Source organism: Staurois parvus, unplaced genomic scaffold (genome assembly GCF_062004578.1).
Source record: "Staurois parvus isolate SC_StPar_1 unplaced genomic scaffold, SC_StPar_1.0 ptg000209l, whole genome shotgun sequence".
NCBI classification, from domain to species: domain Eukaryota; kingdom Metazoa; phylum Chordata; class Amphibia; order Anura; family Ranidae; genus Staurois; species Staurois parvus.
In genome coordinates, this window is record NW_028318005.1 from 6723150 (window position 1) to 6733676 (window position 10527).

Genomic DNA, 10527 nt, shown 5'->3' on the forward strand with positions numbered 1-10527 from the left:
CTCCCTCTCCCCCTCCCCCCTAGGTAGGTAGTTTGAGAATTGAAAAGGACTAACGCCCCTATTGCTGGTCATGCAACAAAGCAAATGCTAGTTTCCTTATGCTATTGCTTTGGCATTCTGCTGGAGGTTTCCCATCTCACCTTTTGGCAGGGGTCTCCTGGCTGTACACATGGAAATGTTTTAGTTAAAGTGGTGGACTGTGGAACCCGTGTCAAAAAAAGTGCCTGCTCCGCAGGATGTAGATGCAGACTGAGAAGGTTCCTCACTAGCTAGCAGGAAAAAAAAAAACTTGATATCTTAATATAACATGACACAGCCAACAAACTTGTACACCATTATAGGCATGTATCATCAGGTGAGTGGGCACTGACAATCTTTTGAGGACCTGTCTCCCTGGGCTGCCTCCCCTTTTATGCTAGTATCTGAAGGTGATGGACCTCTTCTCCTTGCTGAGAAATCAACTTCACTAGTTTTATTTATTCTATCTTGTGGTAACAGCCTGTAGTGTTGGCTTCGGGCACTGAATCCTGCATGGTCATTCACCTTGACATGGTCAGGTCAGGTGTAGGGTGCTATACAGGTCCAGGGCCGTAGTCAATTGCTATGGAACCCAGTCCCCGAAGACCCCTTCTGGTTTATGCCCACCATGGTGGGCAAAGACTGAACTAAAACAACCCTTTTAGCCTAGAACCTTTAAGGAGTTTGGGCACTTCTTTTCACTATAAGGGTTTGTCATAGGATGGTCTACACTTGCTATGTCTTCTGGATATGCTTGGAAGAAAGAGAAACCCTATGGACTTTATAAACACTTGACAACAGTTCATAAAAGAATATCACTTAAGCATGCATAGACATGAAATGATACATACAATTATAAAATTTTTAGAGTATAAACTAACCCTGTAATATGCAGCAATGTATAATCAGTGTAGATATATGTACTGTTAGTAGATCCCACAGTAAGAAATATACCATAACTCGGCAAGTGTTTGAGAGGACACTCTGATAGTAGTGAATGCAATAGCTCAACATGTTTTGTGATAATATCGCTTCTGCAGGAGCAGTGGGAAGATGTCTATATAAAGAAACATAAAATGGTAAGCAAACATTCTATACACTGCCCCATGAAGAAACATTTTCTTGAACTGTCATATTGATTTTGGAATACATTTTGTTTATAATTAAGGCTGCTCAATATGACCTACATCTATGTGGGGGCTACTTTTGGGGGGGTGGGGGGGGTACATATGGTCCCTATGATTGGTGGGGCTACTTTGGGGGGGGCGGAGGGGCACATATGGTCCCTATGATTGGTGGGGCTACTTTTGGCGGGGCGGAGGGGTACATATGGTCCCTATGATTGGTGGCGCTACAACCAGAGTCCCCACTATGCTGGACAGGGGTCCTGGCTGTGGTGCTCTATGCTAATTGCGGTGGTGGTCGTCAATAGCTTCAGGGTGTCGCCTGTATGCGTGCCCTCCGCCATGTTAATGGTGAGATGTGAGTGTACTGTGCGCATGCGTGGCCAGGCACAGTGACGTGCTGCCTTCTGATGGCTTGTGTTGGGATCTTTTAAATGGGGAGGGTGGGTAGCGGCTCCTGATGCTGTGCGGTTCTTGGGACCCATTGTATAATAGTGGTGGTGTTCTATACTCTGGTGCAGTCTTGATATCTCCTGCAGTCTAAGTACTGTTACATCTCTAAACAGGTACAATAGAACAAATATTTGCCATAATGAATGCTGGGATTTAATATCTACTATTAGGATGTACCCATGGGGTCATATATACATGTGTCCTTTAACAGATTGACATGTATTGGCTGGAGAAATTATCCTGCCCGGTAGAACCACAATCTAAATCAACAGGCTATCCTAATAATAGCTTACTGCCATTTTTAGGGAGCTCACCTAGAATCATTGATCCATTATATGTAAGCAAGGCTCGATCGTTCGTTCTTTTTCTTTGCACGGTTTACGCCAGGGGTGTCCAAACTTTTTTCAAAGAGGGCCAGATTGGATGAAGTGAACATGGTGGAGGGCCGAACATTTTTCCGAACATTCTTTGAACCATTACAATTAAATGCAAATAAATTACCTTACCTGCACTAATGTGAAGGGTGAAAAAGGTAGCTGGAGCTGAAGTCTCTGCTCGGCAGCCGGGAGGGGTAGAGAAACACACTTCACGCTGGAAGCCCGGCCCTGACGTCACCACCCTCTGACGTTCCCAGCGCGGCGCAGTCACGCATGCGCACTGCTCTCAAGCAGAAGACTGTCTGCCACAGAAGGGAGGGCCATGCGACAGCCGCATTTACACAGACCAGGGAGAACGCGCCGCAGTCAGGCATGCGCACTGCCCTCTGCTCTCCAGCAGAAGACTGCCATAGAAGGGAGGGCCACATTACACAGAGCAGGGAGGGCCGTATTAAACCGACCCCCGGGCCGTAAATGGCCCGCGGGCCGGACTTTGGACATGCCTGGTTTACGCTATTGGTTATCTTTCCAATTAGCACCCCAGTTTTGGGGGGTGCAAATGGGGCTAGTTTGCACTATAAACCTAATACTGTAATTATTCTCCCCCCTTTTGTATTCCATGTAGAGACCCCCTTATACACAACCCTGGCTTTTTATTAGCCTATATATAGGTGAAACTTGAAAAATTAGAATATTGTGTAAAAGTTCATTTAGTCAGGTCCATAAATATTGGGACATTGACACAATTCTAACATTTTTGGCTCTATACACCACCACAGTGGATTTGAAATGAAACAAACCAGATGTGCTTTAACTGCAGACTGTCAGCTTTAATTTGAGGGTATTTACATCCAAATCAGGTGAACGGTGTAGAAATTACAACAGTTTGCATATGTGCCTCCCACTTGTTAAGGGACCAAACGTAATGGGACAATTGGCTTCTCAGCTGTTCTATGGTCAGGTGTGTGTTATTCCCTCATTATCCCAATTACAATGAGCAGATAAAAGGTCCAGAGTTCATTTCAAGTGTGCTATTTGCATTTGGAATCTGTTGCTGTCAACTCTCAAGATGAGATCCAAAGAGCTGTCACTATCCGTGAAGCAAGCCATCATTAGGCTGAAAAAACAAAACAAACCCATCAGAGAGATAGCAAAAACATTAGGCGTGGCCAAAACAACTGTTTGGAACATTCTTAAAAAGAAGGAACGCACCGGTGAGCTCAGCAACACCAAAAGACCCAGAAGACCACTGTGGTGGATGACCAAAGAATTCTTTCCCTGGTGAAGAAAACACCCTTCACAACAGTTGCCCAGATCAAGAACACTCTCCAGGAGGTAGGTGTGTCAAAGTCAACAATCAAGAGAAGACTTCACCAGAGTGAATACAGAGGGTTCACCACAAGATCTAAACCATTGGTGAGCCTCAAAAACAGGAAGGCCAGATTAGAGTTTGCCAAATGACATCTAAAAAAACCTTCACAGTTCTGGAACAACATCCTATGGACAGATGAGACCAAGATCAACTTGTACCAGAGTGATGGGAAGAGAAGAGTATGGAGAAGGAAAGGAACTGCTCATGATCCTAAGCATACCACCTCATCAGTGAAGCATGGTGGTGGTAGTGTCATGGCGTGGGCATGTATGGCCGCCAATGGAACTGGTTCTCTTGTATTTATTAATGATGTGACTGCTGACAAAAGCAGCAGGATGAATTCTGAAGTGTTTTTGGCAATATTATCTGCTCATATTCAGCCAAATGCTTCAGAACTCATTGGACGCCGCTTCACAGTGCAGATGGACAATGACCCAAAGCATACTGCAAAAGCAACCAAAGAGGTTTTTAAGGGAAAGAAGTGGAATGTTATGCAATGGCCAAGTCAATCACCTGACCTGAATCCGATTGAGCATGCATTTCACTTGCTGAAGACAAAACTGAAGGGAAAATGCCCCAAGAACAAGCAGGAACTGAAGACCGTTGCAGTAGAGGCCTGGCAGAGCATCACCAGGGATGAAACCCAGCGTCTGGTGATGTCTATGCGTTCCAGACTTCAGGCTGTAATTGACTGCAAAGGATTTGCAACAAAGTATTAAAAAGTGAAAGTGTGATTTATGATTATTATTCTGTCCCATTACTTTTGGTCCCTTAACAAGTGGGAGGCACATATGCAAACTATTGTAATTCCTACACCGTTCACCTGATTTGGATGTTAATACCCTCAAATTAAAGCTGACAGTCTGCAGTTAAAGCACATCTGGTTTGTTTCATTTCAAATCCATTGTGGTGTATAGAGCCAAAAATATTAGAATTGTGATGATTATGGCTTACAGCTCATGAAAACCCCCAAATCCACAATCTCAGAAAATTAGAATATTGTGTAAAGGTGCAATATTCTAGGCTCAAAGTGTCCCACTCTAATCAGCTAATTAAGCCATAATACCTGCAAATGGTTCCTGAGCCTTTAAATGGTCTCTCAGTCTGGTTCAGTAGGAATCACAATCATGGAAAAGACTGCTGACCTGACAGTTGTGCAGAAAACCATCTTTGACACCCTCCATAAGGAGGGAAAGCCTCAAAAGGCACAATAATTGCAAAAGAAGTTGGATGTTACCAAAGTGCTGTATCAAAGCACATTAATAGAAAGTTATGTGGAAGGGAAAAGTGTGGAAGAAAAAGGTGCACAAGCAGCAGGGATGACCACAACCTGGAGAGGATTGTCAGGAAAAGGCCATTCAAAAGTGTTGGGGACTTTCACAAGGAGTGGACTGAGGCTGGAGTCAGTGCATCAAGAGCCACCACATACAGATGGATCCTGGACATGGGCTTCAAATGTCGTATTCCTCTTGTCAAGCTGCTCCTGAACAACAAACAACGTCAGAAGCGTCTTACCTGGGCTAAAGAAAAACAGACCTGGTCTGTTGCTCAGTGGTCCCAAGTCCCAGAGTATGGAGGAAGAAACCAAGGACCCAGAGTATGGAGGAAGAATGGAGAGGCACACACTGCAAGATGCTTGAAGTCCAGTGTGAAGTTTCTCCAGTCTGTGTTGATTTGGGGAGCCATGTCATCTGCTGGTCATTAGGTCCAGGGTCAACACAGCCGTCTACCAGGAGATTTTGGAGCACTTCATACTTCCTTCCACAGACGAGCTTTATGGGGATGCTAACTTCATTTTCCAGCAGGACTTGGCACCTGCCCACACTGTCAAAAGCACCAAAACCTGGTTCAATGACCGTGGGATTACTGTGCTTGATTGGCCAGCAAACTCGCCTGACCTGAACCCCATAGAGAATCTATGGGGCATTGCCAAGAGAAAGATGAGAGACATGAGACCGAACAATGCAGAAGAGCTGAAGGCCGCTATTGAAGCATCCTGGTCTTCCATAACACCTTAGCAGTACCAAAGGCTGATAGCTTCCATGCCACGCCGCATTGAGGCAGTAATTGCTGCAAAAGGGGCCCAAACCAAGTACTTAGTACATATGCATGCTTATACTTTTCAGAGGTCCGATAGTGTTCTATGTACAATCCTTGTTTTATTGATTGCATGTAATATTCTAATTTTCTGAGATTGTGGATTTGGGGTTTTCATGAGCTGTAAGCCATAACCATCACAATTATGACAAATCACAGCTTGAATTATCTTGCTTTGCATGTAATGCGTCTATCTCATATATTAGTTTCACCTTTTAAGTTGCATTACTGAAATAAATGAACTTTTGCACGATATTCTAATTTTTCGAGTTTCACCTGTATGTGTGTCGTATTTGGACCAGAATTACTGACCCCACTACGTTTCAATAAGTGTGGAGGTTAGTCAGATTTCTACAACTATGGTGGTAGTAATCACTGAGGAGGGCCCCACTACAATGTTTTCAACCATTATACACTTACTATATGTTAGGTATTGTTGCGGGGTATGTAACTTGCCCCTCCAGCTTCGTGGGGATCCCCTCATGGTGTGGCTGGACGCTTCTTTCCACTGACGTTCGTGCAGATGTATGTACTTTTAATTAGCTGTCCAGCTGGTCTTATATACAGTTAGGTTCATATATATTTGTACACAGGCGCAATTTTAGTTTTTTTGAGGTATTTACTAAAATATTAGCTATAGTTATATAATGCATATGGGCTGAAAGTGCACACTCTCAGGTTTAATTGGAGGGTATGTACATCCAAATTGGAGGAAGGGTTTAGGAATTACAGCTCTTAAGAGTAGCCATCCCCCTTTATAAAAGGATCAAAAGTAATTGGACAATTGAATAAAAAGCTGTTTCAAGTGTGGGCTACTTCGTTATTTCTTCAGTTAAGCAGGTAAAAGGTCTGGAGTTGATTCTAAGTGTGGTATTTGCATTTGGAATCTATTACTGTGAACCGACATCATGCGTTCAAAGAAGCTGTCCATGCAAGTGAAACAGGCCATTGTAAGGCTTCAAAAACGAAACAAATCCATCAAAGAAAAAAATAAACAGCGCAAATAATACCTAAACCAATTCAGTATTCCAAACTGGATACATAAATGTGCAAAACAAATGTATATATAAGTGTGACACACTCAAATCAGAAAAATAAATAATAAAAAATTAATAAATGAATAAATGTGCCCAAAACAACTCATGAAAAAAATAAAATATATAAATTGTATATAAAAATAAGTCCAAAATCCTTTTTCCCAGCCTTCAAAGTGCTTAGACAAAAGAAATGATCTTCTGTAAATGTGTACTTCCACCTTCCACCAGTGCAAACCAACATAAAGTGCACTCACCAGATACTGGTGAATAATAGGCCTTTAGGATTTTCAGGGATCCTACACCCCCTCTATAGCCTCCAGACCTCCATTCCACCATAGAGAGCTAGCGTAGTCCTTCCACTCCCTACTAGATCAGGACCTCCAAACCAGCTCCACTGACAATGCAGAGGCTGCTCCTGGCTTTTTCTGGAAAGAGCTGCAGCTGCTGTGTTTTGTATGGAGTGTGTCCTGCCCCCTGTGTGCACAGGCTCCAGGGGCAGGCAGAGGACAGGGAAGCTGAGGATGGTGCTGGGGACAGAGGAAGGAGCAGCGTGCTCTCCACTTCTCGTTGCCCCCAGCACCATCCTCAGTTTCCCTGTCCTCTGCTTGCCCCCTCCTGCCCCTGGAGCCTGTGCACACGGGGCAGGACACACTCCATACAAAACACAGCAGCTGCAGCTCTTTCCAGAAAAAGCCAGGAGCAGCCTCTGCATTGTCAGTGGAGCTGGTTTGGAGGTCCTGATCTAGTAGGGAGTGGAAGGACTACGCTAGCTCTCTATGGTGGAATGGAGGTCTGGAGGCTATAGAGGGGGTGTAGGATCCCTGAAAATCCTAAAGGTCTATTATTCACCAGTAATCTGGTGAGTGCGGTTTATGTTGGTTTGCACTGGTGGAAGCACACATTTACAGAAGATCATTTCTTTTGTCTAAGCACTTTGAAGGCTGGGAAAAAGGATTTTGGACTTATTTTTATATACAATTTATATATTTTATTTTTTTCATGAGTTGTTTTGGGCACATTTATTCATTTATTAATTTTTTGTATTTACCGTATTTTCCGGCGTATAAGACGACCCCATACTTTTCCTGTTAAAATATAGGGTTTGAGCTATACTCGCCGTATAAGACTACCCCTCTTCCAACGCACACCAAATAAAAATGAAAAAACATCAGATTTGATTTCAATATGGTATGCTATTTCAGTATGGTATTCCAATGATGGGGTGCTATTCCTCCCACTGACACCAATGATGAGGCACTACTCCTCCCACTGACACCAATGATGGGGCACTATTTCATCCACTGACACCAATGATGGGGCACTATTCCTCCCACTGATACCAATGATGGGACACTATTCCTCCCACTGACACCAATGATGGTGCCCCATCATTAGTGTCAGTGTGTAAGGAATAGTGCCCCATCATTAGTCAGTGGGAGGAATAGTGCCCCATCATTAGTCAGTGGGAGGAATAGTGCCCCATCATTAGTCAGTGGGAGGAATAGTGTCCCATCGTTGGTGTCAGTGGGAGGAATAGCGCCCCATCGTTGGTGTCAGTGGGAGGAATAGCGCCCCATCGTTGGTGTCAGTGGGAGGAATAGCGCCCCATCGTTGGTGTCAGTGGCAGGAATTGCGCCCCATCGTTGGTGTCAGTGGGAGGAATTGCGCCCCATCATTGGTGTCAGTGGGAGGAATTGCGCCCCATCATTGGTATCAGTGGGGAGAATAGTGCCCCATCATTGGTGTCAGTGGGGAGGAGGAATAGTGCCCCATCATTGGTGTCAGTGGGGAGGAGAAGTAGTGCCCCATCGTTGGTATCAGTGGGAGGAATAGTGCCCCATCGTTGGTGTCAGTGGGAGGAATAGTGCCCCATCATTGGTGTCAGTGGGGGAGGAATAGTGCCCCATCATTGGTATCAGTGGGGAGAATAGTGCCCCATCATTGGTATCAGTGGGGAGGAGGAATAGTGCCCCATCATTGGTATCAGTTGGGAGAACAGTGCCTCATCGTTGGTGTCAGTGAGGGAGGAACAGTGTCTCATCGTTGGTGTCAGTGGGGGAGAGGAGCGGCTGCTCCTTCCAGTTCAGCCGCTCGATTTTCGCGGGGCCGCTCGGCTCCGCCTCCTCGCCGGTGATTGGTCGCCTGTGTGCCTTTCCAGTGCTGGCGCCCAATCACCGGTGAGGAGGCGGAGCCGAGCGGCCGCGTGACCATCGAGCGGCCGAACTGAATGAAGGAGCAGCCGCGCTTCCTGGACCGGATCATCGTGGGATCGGAGCCAGGTAAGGTACAGCAGCCCCTCTGCCCACCCCTGTACTTAGTGTCCGTTGGAGGAGGAGGGGGGGCGGCGCCGCGCCGCCCCTCGAAAAAGTGCCGCCCTGACACCGGCTCGCACCGGCGTATAAGACGACCCCCGACTTTTCAGAAGATTTTCAGGGGTTGAAAAGTTGTCTTATACGCCGGAAAATACGGTATTTATTTTTCTGATTTGAGTGTGTCACACTTATACTGTATATACATTTTTTTTGCACATTTATGTATCCGGTTTGGAATATTGAATTGGTTTAGGTATTATTTGCACTGTTTATTTTTGTTTTTTTCTTGATTTGGTGTTTACACTAGGGCACAGCAGCATTGTATACCTGTGGCTGTAGACATTCTGTGGACCAGGAGTGTATTTTTGTAAATCCATCAGAGAGATAGCAACATTAGGAGTGGCCAAATCAACAGTTTGGTACATTCTGATGAAAGAAGAACGCACTGGTGAGCTCAGCAACATAAAAAGGCATGGACGTCCACGGAAGACAACAGTGGTAGATGATCACAAGATCTATGATAAAGAAAAACCCATTCACAACATCCAGACAAGTTTAGGACACTCCCATCAAGTGAGAATATTGTCATTATACAATTGAGAAGACTCCACAAGAGCAAATACAGAGAGGGTTCACCACAAGGTGCAAACCATTCATAAGCCTGAAGAATAGAAAAGCCAGATTAGACTGCTAAAAAAGCCAGACCAGTTCTGGAAAAGCATTCTTTGGACCGATGAAATTTAAGATTAATCTGTACCAGAATGACGGAAGAAAAAGTGGGAAGAAAGCTTGGAACAGCTCGTGATCCAAAGCACACAACATCATCGGTAAAACATGATGGAGCCAGTGTGATGGCATGGGCATGCATGGCTTCCAGTGGCACTGTGTCATTGGTGTTTATTGATGTGGCAGAAGCAGCTGGATGAATTCTGCAGTGTTTAGAGATATACTTTCAGCCAAATGCAGCAAAGTTGATTGGACGACTCTTCACAGTACAGATGGACAATGATCCAAAACACACTGCAAAAGCAACCCAGGAGCTTTTGAAGGAATATAAGTGGAATATTCTATAATGGCCGAGTCAATCACTTGATCTCAAACCAATTGAGCATGCATTTCACTTTCTGAAGTCAAAATTAAAGGCAGAAAGACCCTCAAACAAAGAACAACTGAAGACCGCTGCGGTTAGAGCCTGGCAAAGCATCAGAAAGGAGGAAACCAGTCTTTGGTAATGTCCGTGGGTTCCAGACTTCAAGCAGTCATCGCCAGTAAAGGATTCTTGACATTTGAACCCCTGAAAATGGAGGGACTGTGTATAAAAATGGTTGCAGTTCCTAAAATTTGTACTTGATATTTATGTTCAACCCCTTTTGAATTAAAACTGAATGTCTGCACTTCAAATTCATTTGGATTGTTTCGTTTTAAATTTATTCTGGTGGCATACAGAGCCAAAAGTATGAAAATTGTGCCTTGTCCTACTATTTATGGATCTAACAATATACATCTGGCAGTTTATAGAATGTTTGCTTACCAATTTATACTTCTTTAGAAGTTTTCCCACAGCTCCTAAAAAAGTGATATTATTGCGAAATATGTGGAGCTATCGCGGTCACTACTATCAGAGTATCCTCTCTTATGCCTCGCGGTCACTACTATCAGAGTATCGTCTCTTATGCCAGCCATAGACGGGTCGAAAATTGGCCGATATTTCGGCCGAAAAAAAATATCGGCCGATTT